The 21,946-nt window shown below is 43.6% G+C and overlaps 1 protein-coding gene across 18 annotated transcripts in view; it reads right to left on the bottom strand.

The window, feature by feature from the left end:
* Positions 1-21,216, bottom strand: part of Gnb1 (G protein subunit beta 1) — a 67,519-nt gene extending 46,303 nt beyond the window's left edge. For 10 of the 18 annotated variants that reach the window (NM_001430057.1, NM_030987.3, NM_001430058.1 and 7 more), the window contains exon 1: positions 20,254-20,471. The gene's annotated coding sequence lies outside the window, so the exon portion shown is untranslated. Of the gene's footprint in view, positions 1-20,142; positions 20,472-21,135 lie in introns of those variants that run through there. The other 8 variants (NM_001430069.1, NM_001430070.1, NM_001430071.1 and 5 more) reach the window with 2 other exon arrangements.
* Positions 21,217-21,946: the final 730 nt, after the last annotated feature.

Here is a 21,946-nt window from a genome sequence, read left to right as displayed (position 1 = left end):
CCCTGTCTCTAACCCTCCCCAAAAAGAATCCCTCTATAAAGTAAGTGCATAATTATCCCAATCTCTACAGAAAGCTTTTCCTAGGCATTTTATAAAGGGACAAATCACAATTTGTTCTATCTGAAACACAGGAGTCCCTGGGGAATTCAAGCACTCCAGTCTTTCACAAGACACTAGGTAACCACAATTACACAAGGTGACTGTGTACATTTGCCAATCTTGCGGCCATGCTACTCCTCCCTGGAAAAAGATACTGCTTAACTGTCCCAATAGCTCTGCCTCAAGCCATCGCAGTTGACTTATTTGTGGTTAAATAAGATCCAACTGCAGTTTCTTCCATGGATTAACCAGTTTGTAGCAATCAGAACTTAGGGTATGACTCCTAGTGCCACAGAAAGGTAAGGAAAACCTGGAAAACCAAATTTAATAACATCAAAGCCACTACCCAATATGCTCCTATACAGCTACACTATCTAGTCTGTGGTACTGTGGGAAAGTGTTACATTACAGATGTCTATGTGCTGACAACATTGAGAGCCTTATCTGCTGCCCAGTCCATAGGAACCTTCACAGAACTAGGAGCCATAAAGCCAGGCAGGCCGGCGAAAACAACACTGCGGAGATACATGTGCCAAAGACAGGCAGCATAAAGACACAGTAAGAGACTAGTTTTTCTTTTTAGAAAGAAAGTAGCCCACTGTAGAAACTGGAAGTAAATGGTATAAATTACAAAGGTTACGTTAAAATGGCCGAGTTGTGGTTCAGGGTTAGTATACATAGGCCCTGGATTCCACTTCTAACACAGACACAGACACAGACACAGACACACACACACACACACACACACACACACACACACACACACACACACACACACTAATAAAACCATTTTAGTTAAAATTTAAATGGGTAACACTCGAATTACAGATTTGAGAGTAAATACAAACTTGTCACCAACTATATAAGGAAACTCAATAACAGAACTTTTAAAGTACTCTGAACAACATAACTATTTAGATAAACAGCAGTTTACTATGAATGTACACCCTGGCTTTTGTAGATGGACTAGTCTAAGAATTCTGTACAGTGCAAAGTTGACAGACTTCCCATGAGTATAAAGCACATGCCCAACCTGTATTATATGATTTACTTTGTGTGCCTAGCCTTTAAAAGGACTCTATGCTCTTCAGTGTTAGTTGCCTCTTGGAATCCTGGGGAAACAGAAGGGCTGTCTTTGGCTGTCTCTTATATGCTGGTGTTTGATATACACATGATACTTCAACTTTTGATTTAAAATAATTTATTGGGGTCTGGAGTGATGGCTCAGTGGTTAAGAGTACTAACTGCTCTTCAAGAGGTCCCGAGTTCAAATCCCAGCAACCACATGATGGCTTACAACCATCTGTAATGAGATCTGATGTCTTCTTCTGCTGTGTGTGTGTGTGTGTGTGTGTGTGTGTGTGTGTGTGTGTGTGAAGACAGTTACAGTGTACTTACATATAAAATAAATCTTTGAAAAATAATTTACTGTAAACATTCACCTATTCAAGAAATAAATTCTCCCAGAGGTCCTGAGTTCAATTCCCAGCAACCACATGGTGGCTCACAACCATCTGTAATGAGATCTGATGCCCTCTTCTGGTGTGTCTGATGAAAGCTACAGTGTACTCCTATAAATAAATAAATCTTTAAAAACAAACAAACAAACAAAAAAACCCAAAGAAATAAATTTGAGCAGGGGATGATGACACACACTTTTAATCCCAGCAGAGGCAGGCTGATAAAAGTTTGAGGCCATCCTGGTCTACAGAGCAGGTTCCAGGACAGCCAGGACTACACAGAGAAACCCTGACTCAGACCCAATAAAAGAAGTACTTTCGAATGTCTGTGATATGAACTATAGTGGTATAATATATATAATGATGTAACTATAATAGTGTACTATAAAAGTCAAGTACAGACTTAATCTTTGCAGTCTTAGTGGAGAAAGCTTGGAAAACCATTTCTGTAAGTTGACAGGAGAGAGGGATTCCAAAAAGGCAAATTAGATTAACAAAACCCAAGTGCATCAAGCCAGGCTGTGTTCACTGACTTTTTTTTTTAAGGCATCAGTGTTATACACACCATTTTTTTTTAAGGTTTATTTATTTATTATATATAAGTACACTGTAGCTGTTTTCAGACACACCAGAAGAGGGCATCAGATCTCTTTACAGATGGTTGTGAGCCACCATGTGGTTGCTGGGAATTGAACTCAGGACCTCTGGAAGAGCAGTCGGGTGCTCTTAACCACTGAGCCATCTCTCCAGCCCCTATACACACCATTTTGAAAACTGTTTTTAGACTTTAAAATTTAGACTATCTAACAAGTTGAGTCCTGGGAATCAAAAAAAAATCATGTCCTCAGGCTTAGCGGCAAGCACCTTTACCAGATGAGTCAACTGCAGGATGAGAATTTTACAAAGGAGAAAGCCAAGTCCAACATTTAACAGAAGGCACTATAGTGGAACTAAGCATCCAGTGGTCATGAATGACCATGCACTTAGTCAAGGGACCTAGCTATGAAGCAACCCCCATGGTTATATTAAGTTAAAAAAAAATCCAAAGACTAAGCTACTATGCTCAAGATCAGACACCATGTCAAGATTCTGAATAAAATCAACTGGTCCGTTTTGACTCTGTAGAGCTAATTTAATCTTATTAAATATGAATGTGATAAACTTCTTTGTACATATACACTGTAACACATCTTGAAGTTTTAAGTTCTAAACACTGTATTTGTATGGTACTCCCACTTAATTTTTCACAATCTTGAAATCGAATGCTTAAAAAGCTCTTTACAAGTTGCATTAAAATGTGAAATCAAGATTCTTTCATTGGACAATCTGAAGGCAAGACAGGGCACCAGCAGCTCCACTGTTCCCAGACTGGGTCACAGACACACACCACCATGGTAGACTTTTACATAGGTGCTGAGGATCCATAGTTAGGCTTCAAAGGGAAACTGAAAGAAGCAGGATTGAAAAAAGCTATGCCTCAGGCTACTTGGGATCAATAGGTTCTTTGTGTGAAAGAAACTCATTTTGGTCCTGATCTTGTGCCAAGCACCAGTGAGGGCTGGGAAAAAAGTACAAATATAGCCTTAAGAGTTTGAGCACGAGGCTGGAGGGATGGCTCAGGGTTGAGAGCACTGACTGCTCTTCCAGAGGTCCTGAGTTCAATTCCCTGCAACCACATGGTGGCTCACAGCCATCTGTAATGAGATCTGATGCCCTCTTCTGGTGTCTGAAGACAGCTACAATATACGTCTACACAAAAAATAAATGTATCTTTAAAAAAAAAAAAAAGAGGGGGTTGGGGATTTAGCTCAGAGGTAGAGCACTCGCCTAGCAAGCGCAAGGCCCTGGGTTCGGTCCCCAGCTCCAAAAAACAGAAAAGAAAAAAAAAAAAAAAAAAAAAAGGAAAAAAGAGTTTGAGCATACACAGGCACACTAGGTAACAGTGCAAAAACAGGATGGAAGCATTAAACTACCGACAAAACATTAATAGTAACGTGGTCTCCATAACCAAGGTTCACAGGTATCGTCTTTATTCAACAACTATTTACCAAATGCCAGGCTCAGGCCATGTCCCTTGCCTGCAAAGTCCTCTGCTTCCAGGCCTGGCACTTGGTAAATATCCTGATGAGGGGTTGCAGAGTAAATGATGCTTTTCCCAGTGAAGGGATAATAGAACTGGGTGGGATGGAAATGAAGATAGAGTGACAGTCACTCACAAAAGTCAGAGGAGCCGTCGGATGTGCTCCCACTGAAGCATCAAAGGCACCTGCTGCTTGTGACTGCAGTTCCATCTTCTGACCCACGGGATGAGTTGGGCGTGGCACTTCCTTTAACTAAATGTCAATGTGTGCTGCCATTTCTATCTATAGATTTCAGAAAGAAACTAATTTTATTTTCTTTATTTGTAGAATACTTTCCTTTTCTTAAATTCAACTTGTTTGTACAAAAAAAGATCAGTCATGAAAGGAGGGAAGGGAAGACTAAGGCCATGGTTAAGAGGTAGGGTAAAATTCCTGGGTTCATTTTCCTATCTCGCACAAACAGAAAAGGAATCCAAAATGAAGGCTTACTCAACACACAAATTTTAATTTTATGTATACATAGTTCCTTTCAGCACCAGACTTTCCTTGCCAGTTAAGTTTGAAACAAGTAGAAGATTCAACATCTTTTTGTTTGCTTGTTTTTGTTTTTCAAGACAGGGTTTCTCTGGATAGCCCTAGAACTCTGTAGACCAGGCTGGCCTTGAATTCCGAGATTCAACTGCTTCTGCCTCCCCAAGTGCTGAGATGAAAGCCCTGTGCCACCACTGCCCGGCTAACATCATTAATCCCAGCATTTGGAAGGCAAAGGAAAGACAGATCTCTGAAGATGATGCCAACCCAGACGACACAGCCAGTACCTAGACAGCCAGGGGTACACAAAGAAATCCAGTCTCAAAACAAGACAAAGCCAAATAAACAAAAAGAATACCTAACACATTCTCAACCAAAGAACCCATTAGTCCTAAGACCTTGTCTAGAAGGAGGTGAATAAGGAACATTCCAAGTTAACTTATCAATGAGGAACGAGGTAAACACACATCCTATTAACAAGAAGATCAAGGGGTTGGGGATTTAGCTCAGTGGTAGAGCACTTGCCTAGCAAGCACAAGGCCCTGGGTTCGGTCCCCAGCTCCGGGGGAAAAAAAAAAAAAAAAGAAGATCAAATCCTCACTGCATGTCTGGTACCGTGACAGCCTCACTGCATGTTTGGTACTGTGACAGCCTGATTATCATTTGTCTAGCAGGGGGCTTTTTACTTTCATAAATTTTTCTGTTTCCTCCCAGTCCTATGTAATGCAGCATGGTGACATACTGGAATGAGATGAAAAATCTGAAAACAGTAATTTTTCTTTTACTATCTAAAACAGCAAGTATTGGACTTTCCTAAGGTAGAGGAATATGGGAGGATAGGTATATGGGTAGGATGAAATGACTTGTAATTTCATATGTTCTCACTAGTTAGTTATACCATACTGCACCATTTTTATCTCAAAAACTGCTTAAAAGAAAAAAAGTTGAACATTAAATACATCTTTAAGGAAATGGTAAAATCTAAAAGCAAAAAAAAAAAAAAAAAAAACAACAAACCTGAACTACTTTCTTATGTCTTCTTCAACTTCCCTCCACCTTCAGTATTTACCTGGCCTTACAAGGGAGGCTCTTACAAGAAGGGAGATTCTGATAGGCAGCAGGACAGAAAGCACAGACAGGAAACAAATAAGAGCCTGGGGCCTCGGAGAGAAGGCTCAGCTAAGAGCACTCAGTGCTCTTGCAATGGACCTAGGCTCAGTTCCAGCACCCACATCAAGGGTTATAATCAACCTTCTATTCCCTGGGGCTCCAAGACTCTCTTCTGATGTCAGTAGGCACCAGAAATGTGCATGATGCACACATATACACACGGGTGCTCACACATATATACACACATATACACACAGGCGCTCACACACATATACATGAAAATGAATTTTAAAAAGATTGAATGAGGGGTTGGGGACTTAGCTCAGTGTTCAGTTGGAGGAGGGGTTGAAAGAAAGGAAATAAGGAGACTTCTGTACAGACCTCTATTATGTCTGAAAACCTTTTCTCAAGTTCCTTCCATTGTCCTATGTACTAACTGAACAACAGCATCTGTCCAACAAGGCCTATCATCCACCATACAATCACCTCCAACTACCAGTCTGTCTCTAGGAAAGGTCTGTGCTATTCCTAGGGCAGGCACTGGAATGGAAAGGATAACTGGGAAGGAGGCACAAGAAGGCCAAGCAACCGTGGGGTCCTGCAGCACAGGCTGCAGTTACATAAGCACCCATCTTTTCATTTCACACCATCCAACTAGAGAAATGAGTCATAAAGCTCTACAGATTCAAACACATCATCAGGTAAGAATGCAATTCTCCAAACAAGTAAGAGTGGCTGCTAAGCCATTAGCTGCACATACCTGCAGCTGAGCTCATAGATGAGAAGATCACAGAATAGCAAGTTCAAGGCCAGCTTAAACTACATGGTAAGACTCTTGTCTCAAAACAAATAAAGCCTCTAAAAATAAGTTCTATATAACTACCTTAATACATCTCTAACAGCATCCACACACATCCCCATTGTCTTATTAGTTTATTTTATCAAAAGCAGTAGGAGGTCAGCCTTAGGTAGGAAGACTAAATAGCTGACTAAATAGCTGAGACTAGCTACTAAATAGCTGAGACTAGCTTGGAGTACACAACGATCATTTTCAAAAAAAAAATAAGGAAGGGAAGGGAAGACAAGACCACAGTCAAGCCAAGAATATCTAACAGGTAGTCCCTTATTACTTGGACAAAATATTTTTAACTATTCATGTAAATGAGTGTTTTACCTACATGTATGTCTGTGCACCATGTATGTGCCTGTAGTTCACAAAACCCAGAAGAAAGCTACGAACCTACAAGGACATGAGTTATGAGATGGTTATGAGTCCTGGGAATCAAAACTGGGTCCTCTAGAACAGCAGCTCATGTTCTTAAATGTTGAGCCATCTCTTCAGCCCCCACAATTTTTCAGTTCATATGTCAATAAAACTGAAGACAAATGCAACTGTGTCACTGCCCTTGCAGTGCACACAATAAACTTACTTTTGGACTGGGAGAACAGCTTAATGACCAAGAGACTTGCTATCAAGCCTGACAGCCTGAGTTTGATCCCTGGAATCCACACAGTGCAAGGAGAGAACCATCTCCTGTAAACTGTCCTCTGACCTACACACAGTGCTGTACTATACATGCAGGCACACAAATCAATGTTCAAAACCAAAAAAAAAAAAAAAAAAAAAAAAACCCAGTCCCCAGCTCCGAAAAAAAGAAAAAAAAAACAACAACAACAAAAAAAAAAAAACCAGCATGGTAGCACATGCCTTTAATCTCAGCACTCGAGAGGCAGAGGATCTCTTGAGTTCAAGGCAAATTTGGACTACAGAACGAGTTCCAAACCAGCGAGGGATGCACAGTAAGACCCTACTTCAGCACACAAGCTCACACATAGGCACTCAATACTCTCAGCTCCCCAACTAAATGATGTTCAGAATGATGAACAAATTCACAGCACTAAGAAAAGTAATGTAGGAAGCTTGGAGGTGACTGACTGACAAGAGAGGAGCACTAAGTTCCACACTAGCTATATATCCTCCTGATGATGTCACATCCTAACAGCTGGGCCTGACATGGTTGCTTTAATTAAAAAAACAAAACAAAACAAAAACAAGCACTGCAAAAACTTCAGCACCACACAGGAAATGAGGTGAGAAAAATTTGATCTGATTCTCAAATTTGGGAAACTACCTAGTCCACTAATTAATAGCTAATAAAGAATGAATAAAATTAGTTTTCATGAGTATCACTTTCCAAATGGCCAATGAATTCATTAGACATAATTGCTTAAGTTGGATCTTACAACCAAGTATATGAGACTTAAAGTTATGTTAGGGCCAGAGTACCAGGAACACTTGAGACAGTACCTCCATGAATTTGGGAACCTTCCCATCAAAACCCAAACCTTGGCCTCAAAAGATAAAACAATCAAGGCTAAGAACAAAATAGGGGAGGAGACAGTGAAAAGAAAAATCAGGGCAATGAGGAAAAAGATAAAAGAGCCAAAACGGAAGAAGCAGGGTCCCCACAAACTTGGTCCATCTCCTTCTTTTCAGTTGAGGACAGTGAAGTTGAGTAATGCCAACATTCCTGAGAACAGGGACTCCCTAATCAACAAAACCCAGCAGGATCTCTACACCTGCTGGTTGAAAGGTATTTCCTAGGGTAAGCAGAAGTAGGGATGGGGGATGAAAGGCAAGAAAAGGTGAGGAGATAAATGGGGGAGGTGGGAATAGATGGGGGAGAGGGGTTTGAGGAGAGTGGGGATGGAAGCAGCAGCCAAGTGTAGCAGACTTTCCAAGCATTAAGAATGTCATTAGAGGGCTGGAGAGATGGCTCAGCGGTTAAGAGCACCGACTGCTCTTCCAGAGGTCCTGAGTTCAAATCCCAGCAATCACATGGTGGCTCACAACCATCTGTAATGGGATCTGATGTCCTCTTCTGGTGTGTCTGAAAACAACTACAGTGTACTCATGTAAAATAAATAAATAAATCTTTAAAAAAAAAAAAGACAATCACCAAAGAAGCCCACAAACACATTTATTTAGCATTCTGCTTTAAATATAAAACCCTGGATTATAGTGTAAAGAAGCCCAGTGACTGGGCCCTTCTATGTGACTCCTGGCCTATGTTCTTTAAAATGTTCTTAAGGGGCTGGGGATTTAGCTCAGTGGTAGAGCGCTTACCTAGGAAGCGCAAAGTCCTGGGTTCAGTCCCCAGCTCAAAATAAATAAATAAATAAATAAATAAAATAAAATAAAATGTTCTTAAAAATGTAAGGGAGAACAAACTTAACAAAACATGTTCCCGGTATGAAATTTACTGATTTTAACAGTAAATTAACTAACACACACACACACACACACACACACACACACACACACCCACCCCTTGGTAGCAAGGAGGAAAATTAATGTGAATTTTCATTGTTTCATGATATAATCACATTTTAGGGAGGGTTTGGTTTATCTTAGTCTGTTTTCTTTTTTTTTTTTTTTTTTCTTTTTTTCAGAGCTGAGGACCGAACCCAGGGCCTTGCGCTTGCTAGGCAAGTGCTCTACCGCTGAGCTAAGTCCCCAACCCCCTTAGTCTGTTTTCTAAGTAGTCTGGCTAATTAGTCGAGTCTGGCCTTGAATTCATAATCCTCCTGCCTTGGCCTTAAAGGTAGAAGACAAAGAATCCCTAGTGCCTGCTTCGTGCCTATCCCAGAGAACATCCCAGCCCACTGCTGCTTCTAGGAATAGAAGAAGAGTCCTTGGTTTGTTTGAGGGAAGTCCATCCTTCAGGGCCCCAATCAGGGGACTTTACCATGGCTTAAATGGGAATTCTTAGGTTCTCCCATTTATTGCCCACAAGTATAAAGTACTTCTTTTTTCTGGAGGTAGAACTATCAAATCTAGATAAAGTAACCAAGGGGGTGGGGGTGATGGTGGGGGTGGACCAGGAAGGGAATAAAAATCTGGAGTGGATAGATGATTGATAGACAGATAGATATAGACAGACGGACAGATGGACAGACAGACAAAGAGCTCAGTGGAGTATCCATCCAGGAACCACCCCTTCAGAGACTTCCACAAATACCACCAAGAGTCAATGTGGCAGAATTCTAACCACACTGAGCTGAATACACAGACCTGCCTAACACACAGGAGAAGGGAAGTCAAACCTCACACAGCAGCCTTCTCTCACACCTAGTTACAGAGAGTAGGAGCTAGCAGGAGGCAGAGTCTTACCCTGGCTCAGCCCGCACTGCACATTTTTGAACAGCATTCCCAGTCTCTCCCTTAATTAACAATATAGCTTGGGACAGGAGGAATGGGTCAGCAGGTAAGAGCAATGGCTACTCTTCAAAAGACCTAGGTTTGGGGTTGGGGATTTAGCTCAGTGGTAGAGCGCTTGCCTAGGAAGCACAAGGCCCTGGGTTCGGTCCCCAGCTCCAAAAAAAAAGAACCAAAAAAAAAAAAAAGACCTAGGTTTGAAATCCCAGCACGCATATGTGAGATGAGACTAAGAAAGATCTGTGGGCAAATCTTAGGCCTTACATGACATTTACTCTCTGGTTGCCCAGCATGCACACATTCCTCAACTCAGTCCACAGCACCACACAAACAAGGTGTGGTGGCCCATATCTGTAACATAAGCGCATTGGAGTAGAGGCAGAACCAATTCAGACATCCTTGGGTATATAGCAAAACCAGATTAGAATACCTAAGACTCCATTTTAAAAAAATTAGCTACACAGTTAATTTTCTCATAGAGCTACTTTGTTTTTGGAGACAAGTCTCATTATCTAACCCCAGATACCCTTGAACTCCAGAACCTCCTGGGCACCTCTGCTTCTCCAATGCTGACTAAAGAGTATGTTCCCACAACCAGCTTACTACAAGTGGTCTTTGAGAGTTTTGATCTTAAAAACACAAATAATTCACTGCTGTGCTACTCCCAAACTATTTTTCCTTTCCCCGCCCCTAGCAATCATGAGCTTGGCAAAATTAAGAGAAGAGGGAGAAAGGGGGGAGATGGTATCCTAGTACAAAGGTACCATACTTTGTATGTTATCTTGCTACATCCCCAGATCTGCACAAACAAACAGGACTGGACAGCAGGACTTCACAGGATACGGAGAGATCTAATTTTTATGAATATACAGCTATGGTGAGCATGGCAAACACACTCACAGCTGTTCAGGATGCCTAGAGGAGCATCCGTTAAGACCAAGGGCTTAGGACCAGCCTAGGCAACATAGGAAGATCCTTTCACAAAACAAAGCCATCACAGGACCAGTAGAAAGTCCTAACCATGACAATGGCATTAAACTAATTCCCTCTCTTAAGAACCTCCCCCCAAAATCCGTAATCTATTTAAAAAAAAAAAGAAAGAAAGAAAGAAAGAAAGAAAGAAAGAAAGAAAGAAAGAAAGAAAGAAGGAAAGCAAGCTTGTTACAAATCAGCACATGATAAAACTCAAGGCTGGGCCAGTCTACCGCTCCGTATTTCATCTAGGCACTCAATAGCTTAAGTTACTGATGTCTCCAATAAAAACCAAAGCAGAGTTTTACCATAAAGCATTGTAAAGTATATTCCAGCTAACACTCAGACCAAAAGGCATAATTACAGCAGAACTCCCAGACCCCAACAGGAAAGGGAGGTGCAGGAGCTCAGGTGCATGGCTTGGCTGAGTTTTTCATCGAGCCTCTGTCTCTCTGCCCTCCCCCACAGAACCCCAGAACCCCAGCCACAAAAATAACAACTAGGAAAGGAGGAGTAGAGAAACCTACTTGTCTAATCACAGTTATTCATCATGTAGCCAGTTCCTTTTTTTTTTTTGTTACTTCTTAGAGATGACCCAATTAGCCTCCAACTGCCCACTACAAAAGCATCTGATTCCCCCCCCCCCCGACACCCACAAACTCCGTTTGGGGGTTGGGGGAAAGTAGGCCTGGCCGTCCTGGAACTCCGAGATTCACCTGCCTCCGCATGCACCACCACTGCCCAAACATCTGATTTTTATGATTGGCGGACACACACAAAACTTCAAACCCACTTCATTTTATCCATTGTTTTGTTGTTTTGTTTTGTTTTTTGAGACAGGGTCTCATTGTGTACAGTCTTAGCTGGCCTGGAATTCGCTATGCAGACCAAGCCTGCCCCTGCTTCTGGGGTGCTGACATTAAAAGCATGAGCTACCACACCCAGCTAAAAGCCTCTATTATTGAACAAGACATCCGACAGAAACAGGGAAAGAGGTCTGAAGGTACAGTTTGGCAGCTGAGCACTGTCTAACACAGGACAGACCCTGAGTTCCATCCCCACTACTACTGACTCTGAAAGATAACAAATACATGGGAGATCATAAGTTAGAAACCCAAGGAAATGTGACACACAGGACAAAGCACTAGGTACCTAGAGTTGAGCATCATCTGCCAAAATTCAGGTCTACTTGGAACTGTGACCTTATTTGGAAAGAGGTCTCTTTCAGGTGTAATCAGGCGAACTAAAACAAGGTCACGCTGAAATAGGGTGGGCCTTAACTATGTCCTTCTAAGGAAAGCAGCTGCACAGAGAGAAAGCTCTATGAAAAAGAGGCAGAAAACTGAAGTGACACGGCTGTAAGTTACAAGAGTGAAGAGGAGAGCGTATCAATGGCAAAGCCTGCTAAGACATTTCATGAGCTCCAACCATGTTTTTGAGGCAGGGCATCTTTTATTTGAGCCACATTATGAACTCAAGTGGTCAGTTTCTTAAACAGTTTAACTCAGAATCTGAAACTGACAATTTTTCAAATAGTTACATCAAATTATTTTACTCCAGTTATGTTCTGAATGAATATTGTATCCACCTGTGAGGTCATAGCATCATGTAGAGGTTATTTGGGAAGTGAAAGTTCACTGATATAAGGAGATATTTGAAATGTAGACAATGCTTCATTTTATTAACAAAACCATTTCACCTGTACTACCCTCTAACCTCATAAGCAAAGTACATTATCCTCAGGATTAAAGATATATGCGTGAGTGGTACAACATTTATTTGCCTTGCATACAAGGGGCCTGGGGTTTCATCCTTGCAAAATGAACACACTCACACACCATCCATTTAAATACTGGATACTGTCAATGGTAGCAGAGACAGACACAGTCAAAGACACACACACACACCCCAATTTTTATTTGAAAACTTCTATTTAAAAAAATTGGGGGGCTTAGTGGTTAAGAACACTGACTGCTCTTCTAGAGGTCCTGAGTTCAATTCCCAGCAACCACATGGTGGCTCACAACCATCTGTAATGGGATCCGATACTCTCTTCTGGTGTGTGTGTGAAGACAGTTACAGTGTACTTGTATGTGATAAATAAATAAATCTTTTAAAAAAATATTTTATGGTTGGGTGGTGGTGGCACACACCCTTAAGGCAGAGGCAGATCTCTGAGTTCAAGGCTAACTTAGTCTACAGAGTGAGTTTCAGGACAGCCAGGGCTACACAGAGAAACTCTGTGTTGAAAAACAAAAACAAAATTTCATTATATTTTATGTATGTGGGTGTTTTGCTTACATGTACGTCTGTGTACCATAAGCATGCCTTCAGAGACCAGAAAATGTCCAGAACCAGAGTTACAGATGGTTGTGAACCACCATGCGGATGCTAAGGTCTTGAGGTAGAGAGAGAGTCAGTGTCCTTAAGCACTTAGCAATCTCTGAGATTTTTCTACTTTATTATTTCTATTATTGTACGAAATATTCCTATTATCATAAAATAAAACGCTGAGAGTTTCTACAGTATGCTATCAATACTCATGTACCTGGTTCACTCTGTTCATGTTGGAACATGGGACACATAGCAAGACTTTTGTTTCAAACCAGTAAAAATAATAAATGTGAAGGCTTAACGATTTTTTTAAGCCCTTGTTGGTCTGAATCTCACTATGCAGACCAGGCTTACCTCAAACTCAGAGAACTCCCTGACTCCTAAGTCTGGGATTGAAGACCTGTGCCACCATGCCCAGTCATTAACCTGAGTGATGTGACAATAACTGGTTTGCACCACAGTTTTGATCTGTGAAGTAGTTAGCTGTTTTACTCACCATCAGTGCAAACCCAGCACAGCAGTAAGTCAAACAAAGTGTTTCATGATTACAAGTAGTTTTAACCTAAGGAACCCTTAAAAGGGTCGCAGGAACTGCTAAGAGGTTTATACAGATTACACTTTCACAGGTCTGAGTAAACAATTACAAGGCTCCAGTCACCATCAAATGCTAATAATCACCCCCAAAGGCCTCCATCCCTTCTACAGCTTTAGAACATAACAGAAGTTACAGATACAAAAGTATTTGTTGTATACCTTTTCAGGAGCTACATACAGGGTGATGTACCAGTAAAGGTAAGTAAGTGCCTGTCTACCTGAAGCTTAGGTGAGAAGCTCAACATCAGACTATAAATATAAAGCCTGAGGTCCAGAAATGCCCTGCAAAGAGAGGCTCCTAAATGGGGAGAATGAACTCAAAACACTTTACAGCAAAGAAATGTTCAAATGTCTGTGAAGCACAGTATGAAGATGGAGTAGCCACCATCCCAGCATGCACAAGTCAAAATCATAATCTGCCCCAACAAGCACCCAGGAAAGAACCTAAATTTAGTGCCCCATCCCATGCAACCCAGGACTCGTTCTTCATCACCAGCTGAAACCCCTCCCTGATGTCAGAATGCTCCAGGCTTCAGCATGGTCCCCATCTAGTCCATCTATTCAGACTTCAAAAGCCTGTTAGAGCTCTCTAGATGAGAGTTCACAATTTTTTTTCAAGGCTCTAATCTTTCTGTATCTACTTCTCCCAAGGGAAATTTCTGGCCTCAGATAATAACTATTGAGTGTTTATTATGTGCCAGACACAGCTCTGGTGCTGAAGACAAGGGGGATAACAGAGTCCGGTTGCTGTTTGTTGTATGAGAAACACCCCATCTCCTCTCCTGTCCCAGACTTCAAATTTATTTCAGAGACTTTACTGAGCTCTAGAATTGGCTTGGTGTCCCTGAGAACTACTGACTTCCACTAGTCCTGCTGGTCAGGCTCCCACAACTTTAACCTCTGGACCCCCAAAAAAGATGCTAGGTAAGTACTTAAAATATTTAATATAAAGGAAAGGGAATATAAACTAACAGACAAACAGACAAGCATTTATACCCTGTACTGAGTATATTTTATGATCACCACATGGTTGTTGAGTTACAAGACAATCACACAACTACAAATTAATAAGCATGTTTCACTCATCCTTACTGTTCTCAACCTAACAGTCTCACAAACTAATAAATATATAATCTCTCTCCTCTTGATAAAATACATTATAAAATTTGGGACTACTGATTTTCATCGTATCATAACCTTTTTATCAACAGCAGAATGGATTCAACTAAATAATTCTTACAACTATTTTTTAATGTGGTCTTAGCCTCTTTTTTTTAAAGGTTTATTTTATATGAGTACACTATCTCTTTTCAGACACACCAGAAGAGGGCATCAGATCCCATTAAGGATGGTTGTGAGCCACCATGTTGCTGGGAATTGAACTCATAACCTCTAGAAGAACAGGCAGTGCTCTTAACCACTGAGCCATCTCTCCAGCCCCTATCTTAGTCTTTTAGATTGGAGAGATTTTACAAATGCTTTCTCAAAATTCTGATTTAATAAGACAAATCACTGAAGGCATGGACGTAACGCATGTCTTTACTAGCACTTGGGAGGCAGAGGCAAGTGGATGTTTGAGTTCGAAGTCAGCCTGATCTACAGAGCTAATTCCAGGACAGCCAAGGCTACACAAAGAAAGCCTGTCTCAAAAAACAAAAAACAAAATCAAAAAATAGCAACATGGGCTGGAGAGATGGCTCAGTGGTTAAGAGCACTGACTGCTTTTCCAGAGGTCTTGAATTCAAATCCCAGCAACCATATGGTGGCTCACAACCATCTGTAATGAGATGATGTCCTCTTCTGGAGTGTCTGAAGACAGCTACGGTGTAATTATATTAAATAAATAAATAAATAAATAAATAAATCTATCTAAAAAAAAAAAAAAAAAAAACAAGCAACATAATTAAACATCTTGAGTTCAAGGCCAGTCTGGTCTACAAGTCCCAAGACAGACAAACCCTGTCTTAAAAGAACCACCCCAGGGGTTGGGGATTTAGTTCAGTGGTAGAGCAAGGCCCTGGGTTCGGTCCCCAGCTGGGGGGGGGGGGGGAACCACCCCAAAGACAAAGAAAAGGTAAACTGGAGGGGGAAGGGGGTACACAGGTGGTGGTACATGTCTTTAAACCCAACACTTGGAAGGCAGAGGCAGATGGACCTCTAAGTTTGAGGCCAGCTTCACCCATCTACAGAGAGTTCCAGGACTGCCAGGGATACACAGAGAAACCCTTTGGGAGGTAGAAAGGCAACTGTATTCTATAAAAGAATGCCATGGAAGCCAAAAGCAGCATCAGGGGATCAACATGGCTCCCTAAAGCCAGTACTGTACAAGGAGGTAAAAGAGCAGTCAGCAGTCCTCTTACCCAGTGACCAACTCCAATGTCTAAGAAGTCTGCATTTCTTAAATGAGTTATGCAACAAGATTCAAACTTTAAAAAAGCATGGTCCCTGGGGGTTGGGGATTTAGCTCAGTGGTAGAGCGCTTGGCCCTGGGTTCGATCCCCAGATCTGAAAAAAAGGAAAAAAAAAAAAAAAAAAGCGTGGTCCCCATTCCTATTTCAGAACAGTTAATATGATACATCCTTTCATCACATATAAATCCATACAATATCATAGGACCATTTTCCCATCACTACTTAGCATATGTTTTGTGAATGCTTTAATTTAAATGTTTTCTCCTTCTACTTCATAACCTCTACAAATATTCTTAATAACAAACAGCTCTGGGAAGAATATAATGGGAAAATTGAGGGATGAGAGCCTCGAGTATTTCAAGAGTAGCCTAAGCAACATAGTGAGCTCTGTCTCTTAAACAAAGCAAACACCGGAATGCAAACCTGGAATTACTCAAATAGGATCTCGTGTAGCTCAGTCTGGCCTCAGTGACTATGTAGCTAATGACCTTGAACACCTCCTAATCCTGCCCCCACTTCCCAAGTGCTGAGATCACAAATACACACCACCAGCTCCTAAAATCAGACTTAAAACAAAACTAAGAATTAAGAAGATGCCAGCTATGGTCCCAGCACTCAAGACCCCTCCAGAAAAAAGAATTAGGAAAAATTAAAGATTTAAAAATTAAAAATTGGGGTTGGGGATTTAGCTCAGTGGTAGAGCACTCGCCTAGCAAACGCAAGGCCCTGGGTTCGGTCCCCAGCTCTGAAAAAAAGAAAAAAGAAGAAAATAAGTAAATAAATAAATAAATAAAATAAAAATTAAAAATTAAGAAAATGAGCTGGAATGCCGACTCAGCTATCAGAGTACTTGCTCCTCTTGCAGAGGACTTGGGTTTTATTCTCAGTTCTCAGCCTTCTGGCGTCTACAGGAACCAAGCACACATAGGTACACATATACATTCAAGCAAAATACTCATACCCATAAAATACTGGAAAAAAATTTTTAATTAAAAAAAAAACCAAAAATCTAAAAAGTTTTGTTCCATGCTAAAAGTTTTTAAATAATATGGCATAAAACTGGCCATGATGTCTCAGGCCTGAATCCTAGCACTTTGGAAGCTGAGGAAGGAGGATCACCAGAGGTTAGAGGCCAGCCTGGTCTGCATGGTGAATACCAGGACAGCCTGGGTATGATGGCCTTTTAAAAACTAAAGGGGACGGCACACCATATGGTCAAGTCCAGATAATAAAATCGAGAATATCTATTACCAATCCACTAATGCTAAAACCAAAGCCCACATAAAGAATTTAATCCAATTTGGTGACTGACATGAGCCAAATCTGTTGGGCAGAGAAAAACAATCCAATGAACAAACTAATAACTGCAGATACTACACTTCTAAAACAAAACTGTTGCGGCTCACACGGTAAGCCCTGGCCACACAGCCAGATGACAGTAGGTGATTGCAGACTGCTCATGCCTTTCTCAAAGCCACATTTAGAGCCGAGCCGTTAACTTTCCAGTAATACCAATGGATAATAGATTTTCTTAAATTATACTTGCATAGTGCAAGTCTGTGCATGGGTGGCAGAGGCCTTGAAGAAGTGCGTTTTCCCTTTTCCCAGAGGGGCTTCAGGGATCTAACAGGCTTGGTTGGCATCGAGTACCTGAACGTCCAGCCCAGCATCTTTAACTAAGTGAAATTAATAAATCTTCAGTACCTCCGTGCACCACTTCTTTTGAAAGAGTATCTTCTCTAAGTAAGCCTGTTTCTCCAGTGATCAATATAAATGCACCTGAATAATCCCAGAAATCATCCTCACTAATAGATGTGAAGTTTTGACTCTTAAAAACGAGACAAAACCACCATTATGCAGCCTTTGGGGAAAGGGAGGGTTTGAACAAAGTGTCATCTACAGGTAGACCAGGCTGTCCAGAGTGCTGGGATTAGAGAATATCCTACCACATCTGGTTTATTCTGCAACCTTATAAATCTAAGGCAATTTACCTGATCTCCCTTTCTCCCAAATCAGATATAACTAAGGCTATCAAACAAAGAAAAGCCTTTTTACAAAGCGTGCTTAAGGGGTACTCTGCACTACTCCAATTAAACAAATAAAGCTTTGATGTCAGCTCAGATGCTATATAAGAACTGTTTGTATCCAGTGGATGAGCTCATTCATGGAAGACACTGTCAAAGTTGCAAGTTAAATCTCCTGTGTAAAAAACGATCCTTTCGAAGAACCAGCAGATCAAATACAATCCTGACACTGGGACTATGACATTAAACCCAGGAGCAGGCAGCAGGTATGAGCACACAGTCCCAGAAAACCTACTTTTGACTTTCCAGACTCTCACCTTCTAAGAAAGATAGCACACTGTAGCAGTGAAATAAGTGCAGGCAGAACCCTACACCGACGTCTAGCCTCTCTAGATACACGGAGATCAGTGCCTTCCCAGTTGCACAGCATTCCTGCACAGGTCTGTGCAGGATCAATCTCCCTAAATCATATCAAGAAGCCAGAACCTAGTTCTGCTGTCTAGGGACTCAAAGCCCGTCTTTACATTTCCATCCCTGGCCAAACACCCAGTGTAAGACATTTTCTTTTTGCAATATGAAATACCTTCGAGAAGAATCCAGAAGACATCTTAATATGAAAACTAAAAGCCTCATCTTTAAATAAAGGCTGTTTCTCCCACCACCACTATAGCTTCACATGTAAAAACAAAACAAACTATTCAAAAACTGATTAATGCCTTCTCTGAGGACCACATTTAGTCTACACAGTGAAATGGAACTTTTCACAGCATTAACACTGCCATTTGCTCATCATGATGGACTGACTACATATTTTCTTAGTTAACAGTAAATCTCACAGGCTATACACAAAAAGGCTTGATTGCTATCAGATCGAAACATAACAATACAAAGTACTACTACTACCAAACCAACACTACAAATTATCTGAAATTTCAATATTCACGAACAAGTGTCTTTAATATACTTAGTTATAAATTCTACTAATTCTGGGCTGGAGAGATGGTTCAGGGGTTTGGCTGATCTTCCAAAGGGCCCGAGGTTCAGTTCCCAGCACCCACACGTCAGCTAATGACTCTTAACTCCAGTTCCAGGGAATCTGACACCTTCATATACACACAAAGACAGACATTCAGGCAAAATAGCATTGCACTAAACAATTAATTAAAATGAAGTCCCACTAATTCTCCTCTCAAAAATTCTGGCATAACCTCTTTAAAGACGAGCTGAGCACATATAGGGATGCTATTTTGGGATGCTAACCCTGTGGTTTAAAAAAACCTGGAAAAAAATGTTCAGTTCGAATGTATCAAAAGGTCAAAAGCTAAGCTGCAGTTCCCCAGGGGAACCCGAGGCAGTGGAGACACGCAAAGGCTAGGCCACCCTCTGAGTGCTCTGGGCAGGACGTCCCCTCCCTGCACGGTGGCATCAAGAGAACCCAGGAGCCCGGCCCGTTTTCCTCTACACTGGTCGCCAGAGCCGGCCTTTGTTTTCAGCCCCGGCGCGGACGGCGCGGTCCTGGCTGACAAAGGCGGGCATCGCCATCTTGTCGCGGCGGCCGGACGCGGCGCCCATTCATTTGCGGGCGCTTGAGGCCAGTAACACCCGCAGCCAAGGGAGCTGGGAAGCTCAGTAGCGGTAGGCCCGCACCCGGCAGGGGTGATGGCCGAATCCGAGAGACCCGCCCCGTGTCCGCTCCCCTCGCGCCCAGCCGGGTCCCACGCCCCGCAGGAAGGCGCGGTCCGGAGGGCAGAGCTGGGCTTTTGTTCCCGCGGGGACCGGGCCCCGAGAAGCGCCTGCGGCGCGCCGAGCATCCCCGCCTTGGCAACCCATTCAGGCTCGAACATACGACCCGGGCCCCAGCCCTGCATCCCGTTCCCTTCCTGAAACTCAGGACCACCTCCTGGGCCCGGCATCAGGGCCTAGACCACCCCCAACAGCCTCGATCCTTTAGAATCATGGGTCTGGGAACCGATTCCCGACACTGGGCTTTGAACCCAAGACCATGCACCGGCCAGGTCCCGCATCCGGAATCCAGCTTTGAACCCAGAACCCCAGCCCGGAATCCCAGATCCGGCTTTGAATCCAGGACCTCCACCCGGGTTGCCGCATCTCCGATCCGGCTGATGTCCCGCACCCCGGATGAGGCCTTGAGGCTAAGACCCCGACCCCGGCCCGCGCCCGAGCCCGAGCCCGCACCCCGGCCTAGGCGGCTCCACCCCACCCCTCACCCCGGGACCCCGGGACCCCGGGACCCCGGGACCCCAGCTCCGCCGCCCACCCAGCACACCCGGGGATCGCCCGCCCCACCCTGAAGAGCAGGATGAAGCCGGCGGCCGATGACTCCTGGGCGGGAAGAAGAACCGCAGGGCCCGGCCCAGCCCCAGGCAGGCGCCGCTCACGGACCCCAGCCGCGCTCACCTCGACCTCGCCTGGTCTGGCGCCCACGCCGCCGCCTGGTCGTCGCGCTCGCGGCCTGCGGGCAGGAGCCGGCGAGGCTGGTCGGGTCCGCGCGGCGGCTGTTCCAGTCCCAGCCCCGCTGCCCTCGCCGCCCGCGCCCGCCACCGCCGCCGCCGCCGCCGCCGTCGCCGTCCGCCCCTCAGACGCCTCCAGCCATCAGGATGGGCGCGGCGGCCCCTGTCTGCAGCCTCGGGAAACCCCACGTCGCGTCACCGCGCACGGGCGGCGTGCGCGTGCCGCTCTTTCCGCCCCGCCTCTCCTTCCCTCTGCGCGTGCGCGAGCGCCTTAAAGGAGCCGTGATTTTCCCCACCTCACCCCACCCCACATACACCTAGCAAGGGTCTTCCAGGGGCGCTGCCAGCCTATCGGCCTCGGTGGCCTCTGACTCTATCCTGCTGGAGTCGGCTCCTGTGCCATGTGCCCCAAACCAGAGGACGGTGTGTCCTGCCTAAGTGTCCAGCCGGGGAGAGCGGAAAAGCGTGCGTGAGCGGCCTAGCCGGGCCTGGACGGCTGGGGAAGGGGGACAGGAATAGCCAGGTGGGACAGGAAGGTCGTCAAGATTAACCACCAGAGTCTTTTAAGACATGCGATTCGGTCTGGTCCATCTTGCCTATCTGTCCACCCACCTTCGACTAATAGGACTCCTGCCACACTGACTTTTTCACTCCCATTCTGCCCTTTCCAAAACCAGCTTAGTACCGCTCTTGTTTCCTCTTGGCCTGCGCTAGTCTCTCTTAAGCAAGAGCCACAACTCTTTGGGGGGCCTAGCCACCACGTTGGCTTCTGGGAGCTGGCACCTCTCCATGCTTGCTACTGAGGAGGCTTTCCTTTCACACTCAATACCTTCCATTCTTGTTAGCTTCTGTGCACCTTGCAGCCTTTCCTCGAAGCCGGTTCCTCCTTGAAGCAGCCTTTGGGTGGTCTGTACACTTTCCCCTCCCTGCCTTGGACGCTTCCTGCCAGTCCATAAAAATGTCCCTGTCATTTTTCAGGCTTGACAGTTGCCTCATATGCTGTCCCTTTGCCAGCCCTGATCTGATGCCTTATTTCAAGTGGGCAGTAGACGTGAGGATCCAGGTGTTGGGTATTCATTGCTACTAAAGTATCATTGCTGAGCATACAGCCTGAGGGAAAACATATAATGTATATGAACACACAAACAGTCATATGGACATTTGTATCTGTTTTTCTTGAGCACACTTATTGTATCCTCTCTCCAAAATTCTGCAGGGTTCGTTCATATTCTCTTCCTTGCATGTTGAGTAACCTGCTTTGAGAGTAAGAAACCTGTTTCCAGGGGCTGGGGATTTAGCTCAGTGGTAGAGCGCTTACCTAGGAAGCGCAAGGCCCTGGGTTCGGTCCCCAGCTCCGAAAAAAAAGAACCAAAAAAATAAATAAATAAATAAATAAATAAATAAATAAATAAATAAATAAATAAAAGAAACCTGTTTCCAGTTATCTCAAATATTATAACCACCATTGCTATCATCCCATCCTAGGGCCTCTGACCCCTGGGACTCTAGGTTCTAAACTCCATCTGTTCAAGACTTGACTCTCTTTTACCTGTAGCCCTTGACAGTTCCATCATCCCACTCTCTCACAATAAAAGTCCAGAGTCCTTCCCTTCTCACCATCCTCTCCACTGTCCCTGTGA

This window comes from Rattus norvegicus, chromosome 5 (assembly GCF_021556685.1).
Source record: "Rattus norvegicus strain SHRSP/BbbUtx chromosome 5, alternate assembly SHRSP_T2T, whole genome shotgun sequence".
Lineage (NCBI taxonomy): Eukaryota > Metazoa > Chordata > Mammalia > Rodentia > Muridae > Rattus > Rattus norvegicus.
The sequence above is the reverse complement of the archived record's forward strand: the minus strand, read 5'-3'. Positions and strand labels throughout refer to the sequence as shown.